Source organism: Plectrocnemia conspersa, unplaced genomic scaffold (genome assembly GCF_051122295.1).
Source record: "Plectrocnemia conspersa isolate PC_06_02 unplaced genomic scaffold, ASM5112229v1 ptg000012l, whole genome shotgun sequence".
NCBI classification, from domain to species: Eukaryota; Metazoa; Arthropoda; class Insecta; order Trichoptera; family Polycentropodidae; genus Plectrocnemia; species Plectrocnemia conspersa.
The window spans coordinates 5994602-6009988 of NW_028277176.1; the positions used below are offsets into that span (position 1 = coordinate 5994602).

General features: G+C 29.2%; 1 protein-coding gene and 1 pseudogene across 1 annotated transcript in view; both read right to left on the reverse strand.

Annotated features, from left to right (window-relative positions):
* LOC148228051 (uncharacterized) overlaps positions 1-15387 on the reverse strand; it is a 272383-nt gene that overhangs the window by 236743 nt on the left and 20253 nt on the right. The gene's annotated exons all lie outside the window — the stretch shown is intronic.
* Positions 1-15387, reverse strand: part of LOC148228053 (zinc finger MYM-type protein 1-like) — a 40600-nt pseudogene that overhangs the window by 205 nt on the left and 25008 nt on the right.

The following is a 15387-nucleotide window of genomic DNA, read 5'->3' on the forward strand; positions in this document are numbered from 1 at the left end:
AATTGGAAAAAGTTGACGACAGGTGTGTCTATTTTTACACCGCGGCGGTTGGCTTTTGTCCCGTTAACGTAGAAGTTTCAACACTCCAGATATCCGTTCTCGTTGGTCCTGCGATTTTTTTTTTTTTTTTTTTGTTGAATGCGGTTCAACTTTTTTTAACCGCGGACAATGAAAACCCGCACAAACGCTCGCAGATAAAACACACGCGAGCGCACACTCACACAATAATCAGATATTTTTCAATAATATTTCTTTTGTATTATTTTCATTATTAAAAATTATCCTTATTTAATATTTTTTGAATACTCCTAAAAAAATATTTGTAAAAATAAATAAAAAGCACAATCGATTAAATATCTTATAATTAAATTGTGACTGAAAACACATGATTGTGTCATCGTGGAAAGCATAATAAAAAGTAATTAAAATCAAATATCAAAGATTTAAACGGACCACTTTTAAACAGACTTAAAGATAAGGACCGTTGGTATCTATAGATATTCAAAACAAATTATTACATTTAAGCAGGTACCCAAATTAAAAATCTCCCACTAACAGCGTTGCCAAATCTTCAGCTGTTTTAAAAATAGTTGTTACGCAAAATAATTACTATTAGAAATAGAACATACAATAACTTATTCTCCTTTTGCGCCAGATTGTCGCGTTGGCCAAAGAAGCACCTTTCCTATTCCAAAGCGTATTCGCAATACTTTTACAAGACAGAATTTGACTTTCCTCTTACTTTACTTTCAATTACGGATACACGCACATGACGGAGCTACGCCAATTTAAAATACTGAAAATGCAGCTGCTTCCCACTTCCCGAATTCCAAAATTCAAAATACAAAATTCAACCCAATCTTGAAAGATGACTGGATTCTACATTAAAATATTTTAAGGACAACACGTATCTATACAATTTTAAAATAATTACGTAATATTAAAACTGTCGCATAGAATAATATTTAATAAAATAAACTTCACGCTGTATTTATTTATTTGTAAAGTTTTTTGAAAGTCTAAATCCTAATGGCAAGCGATACGCAGAAAAACGTTTTAAATGGAGATTTTGTCCTATACTCAGAGGAGAAGGCAATTATGCATGGACGTGATTACCACAAAGAGATTCGTTCACAACCAAACTCAGATTCGAGATCATAGCCATTAAAAGGTGTTATGAAATAAGAAAAAAGTATACGAATTATCATTGAAATAACAAAATAAATCCTGAATGGAATATTTATTTTTCTAGAAAATGCAATTTAAATACATTTGTCGCGCTTTTTAGGTTAGTTTGTTTAATAAAAAATATACCTTTTGCATTATTAGTCATAATTAAACCTTAAATTTTAATGCAATATCATTGACAATTGCTCCTTAACCTTTAAGATAAAAAAATATTTATATCATATATATATGTATATTCCAACAATAGCAAAATTTTATATTATATAAATTATTTGTAAATCACGTAACTAAAATTGAGAAGAACAATCTCTTTAAAAAATTAGTCAAACTTTAGAACAAGTTCAATCCTTAGATTTGCGGTTAATACTAAGCAAGATATACACGCTAAAATCAGATGTTTTGTTAGGCCATCGAGAGTCATTTTAGTCGATTCAGTGTAGCTCCGCTAAATAATACTATTTCTGTAATACCATTAGTATTATTTAGCGAGTAAAATATGTATTACATTTGTGTAATACATATTCATCTTATCAGACTATTTATATACAATATTTGTATTTGTCAAAGTGGATATTTTTTGTAATATGCTTTTATGTGCAACTTATAAGTAAAGTGAAATTGCTTTGGCACAAATTATTAATACTGTTATAGGACATCTACATAGATATGCATAACTGCTTTGTTTTTTGCAACGCCGACAAAGACTCAAAGGGACATAAAACTAAAATATTTTTAAAATATATATTACAACCCTGCTTGTTGATTTAAGATAAAACGTTGAAAGTAAAAACATATAAGCGTTTGACAAGCCAATATATGAGCATTTGAAGTCCAATTTACATAATCTTATTTTGAAAAGGTATAAATATTAATTTGCATGTGAAATTACTCTCCCATGTCTTTCTCCCACTCACATAGTCTTGCGCTGCCGGGTTTTATTAAATATATACGTATTTAACTTGCTACTTTAATATGGCAAAACATAAAATTCATCAAAATTTTATCTCTAAAGAAAATCACTTAAACACGATATATACACAATGCACTTTGCATGACTTATCGTGTCCCCTTCCGCCGTGTCTTATCTAACTACGCCCTTCCGGGGCTCGGGACTAGGGCCCAAGTTCCGGCCAACAGAAACTAAATTGCTTGATCAGTAAAATCCGAAGATATTTGAACAAGGGAAAATAAAACTCGATATCCAATCGGCTTATGGGGCAAAATCTCAACGTAAATTGTACAAAAATGTCTTGTCGGTAGTCTCGGGGGCCACGAAAAATACATCAGATAAAATAATACGGGGATCTTTATTTTTTAATAAGTCCAGGGACTCGGGTCCCGTAGCGGTTCTTAATGATGCCATACCAAATTATATTCGATAAAAAACATTGCCCTTTGCGAAACATACACATAATCCATATTTCAAATTGTGAATACGCATACTATATAAGGCATTCTAGTGAATTATAATAACAACGTTTCTTGGGAATATGATATGAAAAAGATACGCAAAAAAGATAGCTTTACATATTTTAGTCTAATACGATTCGTATCGTGTATCTGCATATGTTATCTACGTTAAATATGTATTAAGTATACAATTTATAGTTTCGATTTATAACATATTATATATAAATATATGGCGTAATATTTTTAAATCCAAATAGATTATCGAATCGTGTATTTTATTTTATAGTTCAATTACTTTTTAGTTCTTCCGTTTGATTAGGCTTAATTAATGGACTTGATTATTTTCCGAATAATTCTGAATTGATGTTGAAATATGTATGATATGATATTATTTTTAGTATTAAATATTTATATAATAAATAAAAAAAACTCGATATTGGTTTAAATATAATGTTTATATCGTGTGCCACTACATTTAATTATAATTGAAATAAATATAAACTTGATATTAGTTTTTATAAATATAAACTTAATATTAGTTTTACATGATGTGAATTAAATGTCGATATCGCCTGTTACGTTGATGTGACCCCTACTAATGAGGGTGATTCAAAAAGTAGAGATACATTCCCAAAATATAATAGGTCCAAAAGATTGACTTTAATTTAAATATATTTACTTTGATATATAAATGGATTTGGTAAACCTTATAATATCATAGTCTCATATATTCACGTTTTTTACTAAAGAAACGCAGAGTTTGATCCTTAATTTATCAAAAAGCTCAGTTTTTTTTATCAGTAAAATTTAGTAAAATATAAAAATTAACATTAACTAATCAATCACAGCAATGTTATCTCTGTATTACCGTATTTTCAATAAGCAGCAGTTGTTTTTCGCAATCATTTAATAAACAATTTTTGCCATTACATCTTTGCTGCGACTTGTAACTCCGCCACGTCACGCGGATCTTAAGAGAAATAGCACTGTTGCCAACTGAGTAAAAAAATCGTTTTAATTTTACTGAAAGTGTATTTTTACTTTTCAAATATCCCTCGTTCGTATATTTTTAAGGTTAAAAATTCATGTCATCTTCAAGTCACGTTACACAAATTTCGCATAGGCGTATTAGCCCACATTTTCCAAAATGTCACATGAAATGATCGAATTTCCAAAAATATTTCACATAAAATGGCACGCGTGGTTAAACATTCCAAGGGAAATTGAACCTCGGGGCGTCTTCTTTGTCAAAGTGACGTCACACACACTCTCTCTCTCTCCCTCTTTCTCTACACAAACATCTTATCATTTTTCAGGTGCATTTTCTTTCACGCTACACTTACTAAGATAACAAGCACACACTCTGTTTGTCTCGAAACGATGAAAAATATTCGCACCTGCTCAATTTCGATATTTTAGCCATTTATACTGACCGTATAAAATAGATAAAAACATAATATCACACGCAGTGTCTTTCATCTCGCTGCTGAAAATTACGAAAAAGGCTGGAGATTTTGACAGATATAAAAAATAAGCACTGGCAAGAGATACGCGAAGGGTCGGTTATAACAAACTGCAGATTGTGGGGATAACTTTTTCGTATCCAATATAGCTGACGATAACGGCTGGGTCAATTTGCGACAGTTTTTGCTGCAAAACCCAGCACCGTTTTTGATGCGACATCTGGTCCCCCGGTGTACCAGGTTATCCATAAAACATGCATCACTTTTGTCGGGGAGGTCCCTAGAATATATACAGTATGTCAATGTAAAATGCCTTTTTATATATAATAAATATATTTTTATTAGATTTGTATACAAAAAAAAATATTTTCTACTACTACTAAATGCTACCAAAAGTGTGAGTTTAAGTTCATAGATTTTCATATTCTCACGGATAAGTATCAGGCTAATTACGATTACATTAAATTTATTTTAAAAGTAACCAGACAGATCATTATTCTTAAAACATGAGCATCTATATATTATTAATGTTTTATAATGTAGTAATTTACACAGTTTTTAATCAAATGCTTATAAAATTATACTTTAAGACTATTCAATATGCTATTATTAATAAAAAAACGAACATTTATATTACTAGAAGAGATTGAGGAGAGGAAGGGAAAGGAGAATTAAAGCTACTAGATTTTCTTAATCTCACAAATACTTATCGAGGTGATTAAAATCATTAATGTGATAAAATAAAAACACAAGTAAAATTGTTATATGAAATATAAAATTTATCGCAAAAATTATGTTCTGAAAAGAAGCTGTAGCATAATATATTACAAAAGCTCATTATCATATATTATTATTGTAAAAGGCAATTAGGACACTACTACGTTTTCTACATAAAAGGTATTTAGACGTTAAATATTTATTAAAAAATCGAGGAAAAACTAGTTTAAAATACTTGAATTCGTATATGGCTACTATTTTCTTTATAAATATGACATGTAGCATATTTGTTGTTATCAAAATTTATTAGGCATACATGTAAAAATAAACAATAAGCATAAGTATAAGAAACATCTAGATTCATTCAAATGCTTAGGAGTATCGTTGCAAGTGAAACATAATAGATGCTTTGCTTAATATGAGCACTAAATAATTTATTTGTATCTTTATATTTTGTTGAGTATATATAAGATATTCTCTATAAGATAAATAATCTCATTATTAGAAAATTTTAAAATACTTTCGGATCATCAGCATATAATGCAACAGCATAATAAAAAAAGTAGAGGACAAAGATTGAATTTTTACGCTTCTAGTTGTAACACAATATTATAAAAGTGAATGTGAAGCTACCTTAATGGTACCTCTTCACTCTCTGGAAGTTACCGAACCCAAAGGTCTACCGAATGTGGTCAAGGTCGCTGACTTCCGAGTAGCGTCCACACTGCCCCCAAAATGTATAAATTGCGCACGGTGTGGTATTTCGATTAAAATTGACTATGAAAATTTAAGCGCAGATAAAAAAAAAAGTTGCTCTGTAAAGCTGATAATTTTTCGCAACTCGTACATTGGGCAATTATTATTATTTTATTTGAGTACAGTGAAAAATTCAAACCATTGATTGTGATAAAGCAGGTAAGTGTTTCTACGTTTCATAGCCCTTTCTTGCAATAGCTGTCATATTAAACACACAATATTATTTTGAATAAGTACCATTTTTTAGTACTTTTTCCTATATTTTTTTTTTTTGAGTTCGGTAGTTATATTTCCCACCACTTTATAATCTAGATTTTATATACAATATATAGCTTAGGTCTTTCTCTTTATGATACATGTAAAATTGACTACGGATTTTTGCGGTTTTTAACACATTGCATACCTTAAAAATGCATTATTCTTAAAAATGGGACGAGGCTTAGTCGCGAAAGCTAGGACCTAAACCTTTAAAACCATTATAACTTTTTAAATAGGTAACGTGTTAACGTCAAATTTAAAATACAGTTTTGTAATGATTGTACTTTTTTAATAATATGGTTACCGTGGTAAAATCAGTAAACGTCAAATTGTGGATCGCGTACTAATAAAATAAAATAAAAATTTGTTTAAAATCACCAAATATACACATATTTAAAAAACACGATACCGAGTATGATAAAAGGCTAGTCAAATACTTTTTTTTAATAAAAAACAGCAAATTTGTGACATATACAATTTTTTTTTTACGCTACGCGGCGAAATTCGCACGACCGTTCAACACGGAATTCCTCTTCCTCGGGCCTACAATTAAAGAAATACTTTAAATACTTGTATTTTTCAACACTAATAATATTATATATTTGACTAAGAGCACTTATGGAATCAACTAAAGTGGAGAAATAATTTTGGCCGTCCAGATCGAGAAAATACCACACAGTGCAGCGATCGTGAAGACGCTCATATTGAAGTTGAGCCGAGATACTTGTTCTATCTCAGTTTGCGAAAAACCATATCATTATCTCTCCAACTCTCGTCACTTAACACGCGAGAGAGCGAAAGGGGAAGTATTTCGCCGCTTGCGCTCGAAAGAACATCCGACTACTATTTCTTTGCTCTCGGAATTTTCGGAGGCGCTCGAAGCTGGCGAAGTCGACCTAAATTACCCCCACTTTACCTCCCGTTCGCGGTAACCTCGGAGAACTTCCGAGAGATTTTAGAGCGGGGAGAACCGAACTCGACCGAAGTAACTCCGAATTAACACATTATATTCTCCGTCCTTGGCCAACCGTCGCCTACTTTCGGAGAGTGAAGTGCAGGCATAAGACTTGGATTTACTTCAAAAAGTTGGAATTCAGCTTAAATGAGCCGCTATATTTAATAAATTATTTCTCTAGGTATTTTATATTTGGTCTATGTTTATTATTATTATTCTTGATGTCTCAAATTAATCTTTTTTAGTAATCTTATTTAAAAAATCTTATAAATGGTTGGTCAAAAATACTTCAAACTCTATTTTATTTTGTAGTTTATTTAATCATAAATACTAAAATTAAAAAGGGATTAAATAAGTATATGCATGCTCTTATTTTATTAAACTAAATATGTTTTTGTAATAAGGCAAATATCACTAAAATAATATTTCTTTAATTATTTCATAAAAAAAGTTTTGATTGAACTTATACATACTATAAAATTCTATGCATGGAATACACGTTTAATTATTTTAACAGTATTTTATACATTTTGCATAAAACGTACATTTATAATTAAGCGCTTTAATCAGCAACTTGAATCCATATACCTTGTTTTATTTCTACAAATTATATTTTTTAGCAATTTTATATTTAAAGCAATTAAAAAACTAAACCATTTTTACTAGTAATATAATATATGAAATAAAATAAATATAGTATATTTTTCTACTGAATTAAATATCTATGTCATTTTTTCAGTTTGTTAATATACTTTATTACTATATTATAGTTAAACTGGGAAAGGCCAAGGAATGCAAGTAAATAAATAACGTCGTCGACTTTCTTATTAGCGATATTTTCCTTTTCCCCCTTTTCTCTCTCCCTCTCTCTTAAAAGCTCTGGCACATCTGAAAATAAAACGGAAAACAGTTTTGTTTACCGCAAGACAAAATCATTTTTCCATACATAAATAAAATATAAATGTATTGTGTACATACATACAATATCCGCGCTTTGCTACGAGTGCGGTATTAACACAAAGAAGCAGGCTATTAAATACATTATGCAAAACAGATTTCCCTTTTATGTTGTTTTTGGATTTATATACATATGTTTATGTTTCAACAAAGAAGATAAACTTCAAGTATATGTTATATATAATGTAATTTTTTGTGTTTGGTTATAACAAAATCTCAAGAAAAACTACTATTAAAAAAATAATATGCTCCTGATCTCATTTTATATTTGTACTATAAGCTTAAATATTAATGTATAAAAGATTGTTAATTAAATTAAATTTATAAATTTACAAAACCTTGTAATTTTAGCGTTCATTAAAATGTACACAATGACTGTTAGAAAGAACATGTCACAGTACGTGTTAGTACGCATAAAATAAAATTGAATTTGTCCTAATAACCTGTCTGCATTTTCTACTTGATGATCAGATATTCGAGATATTAGCTAAAAAACACCCAACAGCTCTGCAGGGTAGCCTATACAACTTATTTTGAATTGCATTGACGAACGCAGCAGATTTCCTAGCGGGAAGATACATCTTAACCTGTTTCAAATCTGACGATTGCGTAAATAATATAATAAACAAATCTAATTTCACACCTATTATTTGTAATTAACCGTCGTGTCGAGAGTATGCGAGAGAGAAAACCTCTTCCAGTTCGACCAAACGTATCAGTCACTTCGATTAGTAATTAACTTTTATTTGATATCTGCGACATACAATCTGACAATAAGTTGAGCGTCAACATCCATAGACGGACTCATTAAAAAATCGAGAAAGCAGCTGCTTCCCTCTTCACGCTAACAGTAGCCTAACTACGACGTCTTTTGAATGCGACTGGAATATGATAACACTACGTATATGCCATTCAAAGATTAATTTATAACTAAATTATTTTCATAAACGGTAAAGTTAACTAGCTGACATTCAGGTCAAAATAGCCAAAATACCATTATTTTTCTAATATTTTGCTAATTGTAAAGTAATTACAATTTTGTTTTATTCATATTCCTAAATATTCCTAATTTTCATAATAAAATATGCTTTTTAAAATTAAATATTTTTTTTAAAAAAGGATAAGTATGATTATATTAGATGACACATTCAGACAACTTTTAGCGTCTATGTTCATTTAATTGCAAATATAAAAAAATCGAAGGGAACTCTTTTAGGGTGTGAAGAGAGGAAAAAACCTGTATCGATTCGAAATAAAAATACGATTGTGCGAAAGCGCGATGTGACGTTGATTGATGGGGTGAAAAACGTCAAAGTGCGTGTGCGGTTTCGGGACGTGCTTGATTTGTGGCTGATTTTTAGCCTACAGATTTCTGCGAGTGTATTTGCTATGTGTATGTGTGAAAGAAAGAAAAGGAACCGGGAGAATCAGCGAAAATTTGTTGTGTCAAGCGATATACGAGTATATAGGATTCGTTGGGGTATGGGGACGAAAAGGGATGACAACCAAGGTCCTGCTGCGAGTGCTAATGTAGGAATAATTGGTTTTAAATAAAATATTATCAATAAAAATACTTATTAAGTACAAAATAATTTCTCAAATATTTGATTATATTAAATTTTTTTGAACTAATTTAAATACAATAATAAAAAATGAGCATTAATAAATTGTGCAATACAATAATAAAAAATGAGCATTAAATAAATACATCTATGTTCAATAAAAAATATAAGATTAAGCAACATTTTATTCTTAGTGTGCACTAAAACAAATGATTTGTGCGTTAAGATATTAAAAAATGAGCATTAAATAAATATATCAATATTTAATATTAAATTTAACATTGAGCAATATTTTATGTTCAAACCCAAACCTTACCAGACGAATACATAAAATGGAAGTTCAACAAATATAATTAGTTTTAGAGCTTTCATTAGGTTAGGTTTGAATTTGAACAGTAAAGTTATGTTTTTTATAGTATGACTTTAAATTTACTAAGATGTAGCAAAATATTTACTTTTAATTCCAATGGTCAATATCACTGAAACTGAATTTATTCATTGCACGGATGATCTGGTACACGTACTTTCGGAATATTTTAGCCGTTGATTTGTAAACTACACAAAGGCTAATGCACAGTTTATTTATTTTAATGCACATATAATTTATAAAATGCGCTTTTTATTTCATATATTGCTCATTTAAATTGTTTTTTTTTAAATATTGTGAAAGTTTTTTTTATAAACAAAAAACAAGATAAAAAAAACAAATATTGCAAAACAAGCCGACGAAATGTACAAAGTAATATATGAGTAAATAACTACATTGAATTGTTTTAATGTTTTTTATATTATTATGTGAAAAAACTACTACTAAATTGTACTACTATTTTTTTTATTTTTATTTAAATTTGTAATAAGAAATTGTTATAGCACATGTACCAATACCTTTTTACTAATTTTATATAATTTATAAAATTGATACTAGAGATATACAAATACACATAGCCAGTATTAGGCTCTTTAATAAAAAATAGTTTATTTTTATTAATGGAATAAAAAACGCTATATTTTTTTAACCACAATATTAATAACATAAAAATCGCTTTTTTCACAGAAATCTACTCTTGAAAACGTTTTAAACACAAATTAATCCATTGCTTATTAAAATCTTTATTCTCAGAAGCTGTAAAGTCGTTAAATACAATAATGTCACTCTGATTATTGAATATAATATTTCGAAGAAATAATTCAAAAACTGGGATAATAAGGATCTGTAGGGAAAAAGTTCAAGGGATAAGCAAAATTTCTGATTCCGATTTTAAACTTAAAGTATCCTTTCTATCAAGCGTTCCATTACACATCACATGTTTTAATAAGTCTTGGGCAAACCATTAGGTTTCCAATATGTTTCTTAATTTTTTTTGGAATAAAGATACTTGTTGAATCATATATTATATATAATACTTTTGAGATTAAGATATTTACGTACATACGAGCAATTTATTTTTTCTCGTTTAGCAGTTTTTTTTAAGTTTGCTAAATATATATTTTTAGACTAAAACCAAATATTTTGCTTCTAATTAAAAAATAAACTACTTTTATGTAGAATTTTTGAGCTGTTCAACCGTTAACATATACCTGTTTAATTTTTAACTAATTGTCTTTATGATAATGATTTTTATTAATATTAGTAATCTGTTAAAATTTTCTAGATGCTACAAATGGGGTTTCGTGAAAAGCTATAATGACAATGTCACCAGCAAAGATGGCAATCGCAGCGTCTTGTCTGCATGTCTGCTTTGGGTATCAAATATAAGGTCCAAACACACCGCCATATCCATATAACTAAGATGAATCTGTCACTCAGGTATGTTTTTTTAGTATCAATTTATTCTCACTTATCGAATCAAAATCTATAAGATATTATTTTTTGTATTCTAAATTACAACAGATTTTTAAACTTTTGACTTGTCGGTCTATAGGATTTTACATACTGTCGGCTTATTCTTAGTTTTTGTATTGGTATGACTTGTGCTAAATTTTATTATACTAGAAACTATTAAAGTAATATGTTATTGTATTTTTAATAATCATGCTAATGAGTGAAGAATTTTTTTTTTATTTCAATATAACTTTATCGGTCATTGGATTAAATATTTTTAATTTAACTGTCGAGTTGCTGTAATACCTGTGATTCTTTTATTGCTTAAATTTATTAGATCACACAATCTAGTTAGCTTTTTGTGCTTTGCAGTGAGGTATTTCAACGTCGCGCCATGACAAAAAAGGGGCTCGATGTAAACTACGCAGTGTAAACTTGTTGAAAGACCTAACAAAGGAACAAACAATGAAGTAAACAAAAGCATTTGAGTGTGACGGAAGATACATTACCGACGTGAAAAACTTGGAAAATTTATTTTCACCGTATAGTTAGGGAGCACGTCGACAAATCTATCCCCCAGCTGAATTGTTTTTCGGCCAAAGTTGAGCTTAACGTTATATATGGCTTCGAATTTACATTTCAAATTCTGAAATGTTATCCTATTGGTGTGGGAGAGCTTTCGACGATAAAGTGAGATTATTCCACTTCTAGTAATATTCTGGTGTGCGCTTCGATTATGTGTATAGTAAAAATTTAGTTTGAGACTTTTAAGGCTGTGAAAAGTTTCTCACTCGCGAGATACTGCGCTGAGTGGATCGAGTATAAGTTTTGCCTTTGTTGCGGTTTCATTATGCTGTAGCAACAACTTGGAGATTACAAAGCTAACGCCGATAAATAATTGTAGACTAATAATCCGACAATAAATAATGCTTACGGTCTTAATCTACGCCGAGAAACAATTAAAATCAAAACGAAGCTCAATAGATAAGTAAGATCAATATATAATTAACAAAATATACACGAAACATAATAGCAACTTTTGCAAAACAAATTAATATACAATAAACAATAAGTTTATTTTATTTTAATAATTAAATGAAAACCAAACTTTAGAACATCATTAATACTAGGGATTCTGTGTCGAGACAACCCGGGGATTTATTCCCGAGAATTCAAAGATTTTTGCTGTCTCGAGTCCCGGGAATTTAAAAATTAATAACCCGGGACTCGAGACTTTCCGAAGTGCAATTTTACAAAAATATGTAAAGAGCGAATTTGATGTCGAGCTTAATTTATGTCTCGATATGAAGACAAGGTGGAATTCTTTATTACCCATGATCTCGAGATTTCGAAAGTTACGAAATTGCATTAGAAAATCATTAATTGATCTTGGCATCGGCCAAATTTGGAATGAATCGAACATTCACGTATTGGAAAATATTTGTGAAGTACTCACTCGTATAAAACTGGCAGTTGAAGCTCTAAGTTGTCGAGATGCCACTTTATTAACTTCCAAAATTATTGTTAATTTCCTTTTAAAAAAAATATTTGAAATCAACACAACTCTGTCGCACGAACCACCAAAATATTTCAACGGCTAGAAATAAAAAAATCAACTTTAAAAAGAAGTTTCAGATATTAGATTCAACTATTAAGCGAACTCCGAATCTAGAGCTCTTATTCAAATCATTGCTTACAATTAAGCCAACATCTACAGAAAGCGAGAGAGTTTTTTCTACACCTGGAATATTTGCCACAAAAACCAGGAACAGGCTATGTGATTCATCATTAAACGCCTGTGTTTTTTTTTAAAACATATTTTTCCTTACAAAAGTAAAGGTTTTAACTTAATATTGATATAAATATTTCGATTAAAAAAATTGTAATAAATTAAATGTAAATAAATATCGAATAAAATGTTTTTAAATTGTTTCAATAAATTTTCACCTATCGTTCCTATAACACAAATAATATAAGCTAATAATAATAAATTTTTTAAAGTTAATAATAATAAGTTAATTTTTTAACATACTTTTTTTTCATGATTATACGAAAAATAATCAAAGTCTCGAGTCCCGGGAATCGAAAAAACCCGAGACTTCAGAATCGCTAATTAATACACATACTCATGGACTATGAATATATTTGAAGAAAGTTTTTTATGATTAAATACATGGAATATGATTGAATATTAAAATATTTTTTTATTATTTAAAAATAAAAAGATTAATTGTAGCTCTAGATAAAACTGAGATATAAAATAATAATAAAACGGTTTTTAAATGGATCGATTGAATTTAATATAGAGAAATATTTATCAATATTTTAAACATATCTTGTTTGAAATATACATTGCAGCAATATAACTCATATGAATGTTTGTACAGGTAATACATACATATATCACGGTAGTAATATTGTCAAAGATAGAAAGCGGTTACGCAATGGCCAGTCATCTAGATTTGAGATAAAGTTCCAATTGATATGATACATCAAAGATAAGTAAAGATTAAAACGTTTTCAACCATTTATCTTTGACAAACCAACCCTTAATAATGCCGTATAAGAGTATCTGAAACATTATACGTCATCTGAATAAGATTACTCATAAGATTAACCGAAACTAGCCTTTGCTAAATATCGATTTTAAACCACGTGAAATTCAAAGAAACCGTGTATCTAATCGACGTTCGTTCGAGCGCAACTCCGGTTATTTTAACCTATTTAACCGAACATTATTCGGTGCTAGTTTATCAAAGTTCGTCTTGCACGGCTCGTTAACGCTTTCGTTTTTATTTGTATTTTTCGCTTCTGACCGTGCAGCTTAGCACATATTTCCCCCGTGTTCGTACGATATTATACGTTTATATAAAAGTATGCAAATTATCCCGCTCGGAGTCTAGAGTAAAAAGTTCTCAGACCCGAGGAGTCGCTTAAAACAATTCCTACGGCGCTTTTCTTAAAAGAAGCTATAAAACGGCGCATTTCCATTAAGCACTCTATTATTTCCACGATTACGAGATGTACGCGGAATGTAGCAGTCTAGCAGGCTGCTGATTCTGGGCGACAAACCGCAACAAAGGTGAGGTAAAAATATATTTATTTTAAAAAAATAATAAAACAATTATCTGAATACTTTTAAAATCACTGACTACTATAATATTGCAATATATAATATAAACTAGCACTTAATAAAAACATGATTTGATATGATTAAGAAATCATATCAAGGGCTAAGCATTATAATAAAAGCATTATTTATTAGAACATAATAATATACAGTAAAATCATTTCAATTAGGGTTTTTTATTCACGGACTTTTTTCATTTCCGGTACTCGATTCACAGCCCTGGATTATTCCCGGGATCCCGGGACTCGTGATATGTCGATAAAAAATTTAAATCAAAGATTTTATGTTTGGTTTTTAAAAACATTGGTAATTTTATTTTAATTATTTTTTAATATAAATTAAACAAAAAATACTACTTCTAAATAAAAATAAAAATACAGACATAAATTCTTAATAATAAAAAATCTAATTTGAATAAAATATATTGGATGTACATATTTACAATCAATCTATTACATATTGATTTAAAAAAAAATATTGAAATTTAATACACGCATTAAAACAATTTTTGTACAAAATACCATTTTAAAAATACCAAAATGTTCAAATTTACATCTGATAGCCTGCTTTTCGATTTTGTACATATATTTCCAGCAATTGAAAAAACTATCTTTATTTCAACTGATGTCGGTTTTATGGTCAGCGGGAAGCTTACTGTTTTTTTTAAAATAGGTGTTCTTTCCCCTGTAGATTTATAAGCTTTTATTTATTTTTTAAGACTAAAAATATAAACAAATAAAAACTATAAACAGCTTATAATTCCTGACTCATTGTCAAATTCTGTACTAAAATATTGGTATATCTTTTACATAAAGCTTCAAGAGCGGTTTTATCGGTTTTATTAAGTATATTATTTCATTTAAAATACAAATATTTTCATCGTTCCATTTTATCTCTAATTGAATATCGATTAAAGCCTTTTCTGTGCACCTCTGTAAGGTTAAAAATCGCTTAATCATTTTGACAAGTAAATTCCACCTTGTTTTAATGACAAATAATAACATTAGTTCTATAATAAGCTCTAATTGGACATAATTTTAAAATATAATATTTTATGAAGTATTATTTCTATTCTAGACTGGATATATCGTCATAAGTAATATTTATTTTTAGGCCCTGCTAAATTTTATTTCACAATCGTTGTTTAGTCTCTTGATTGATTAAGTTAA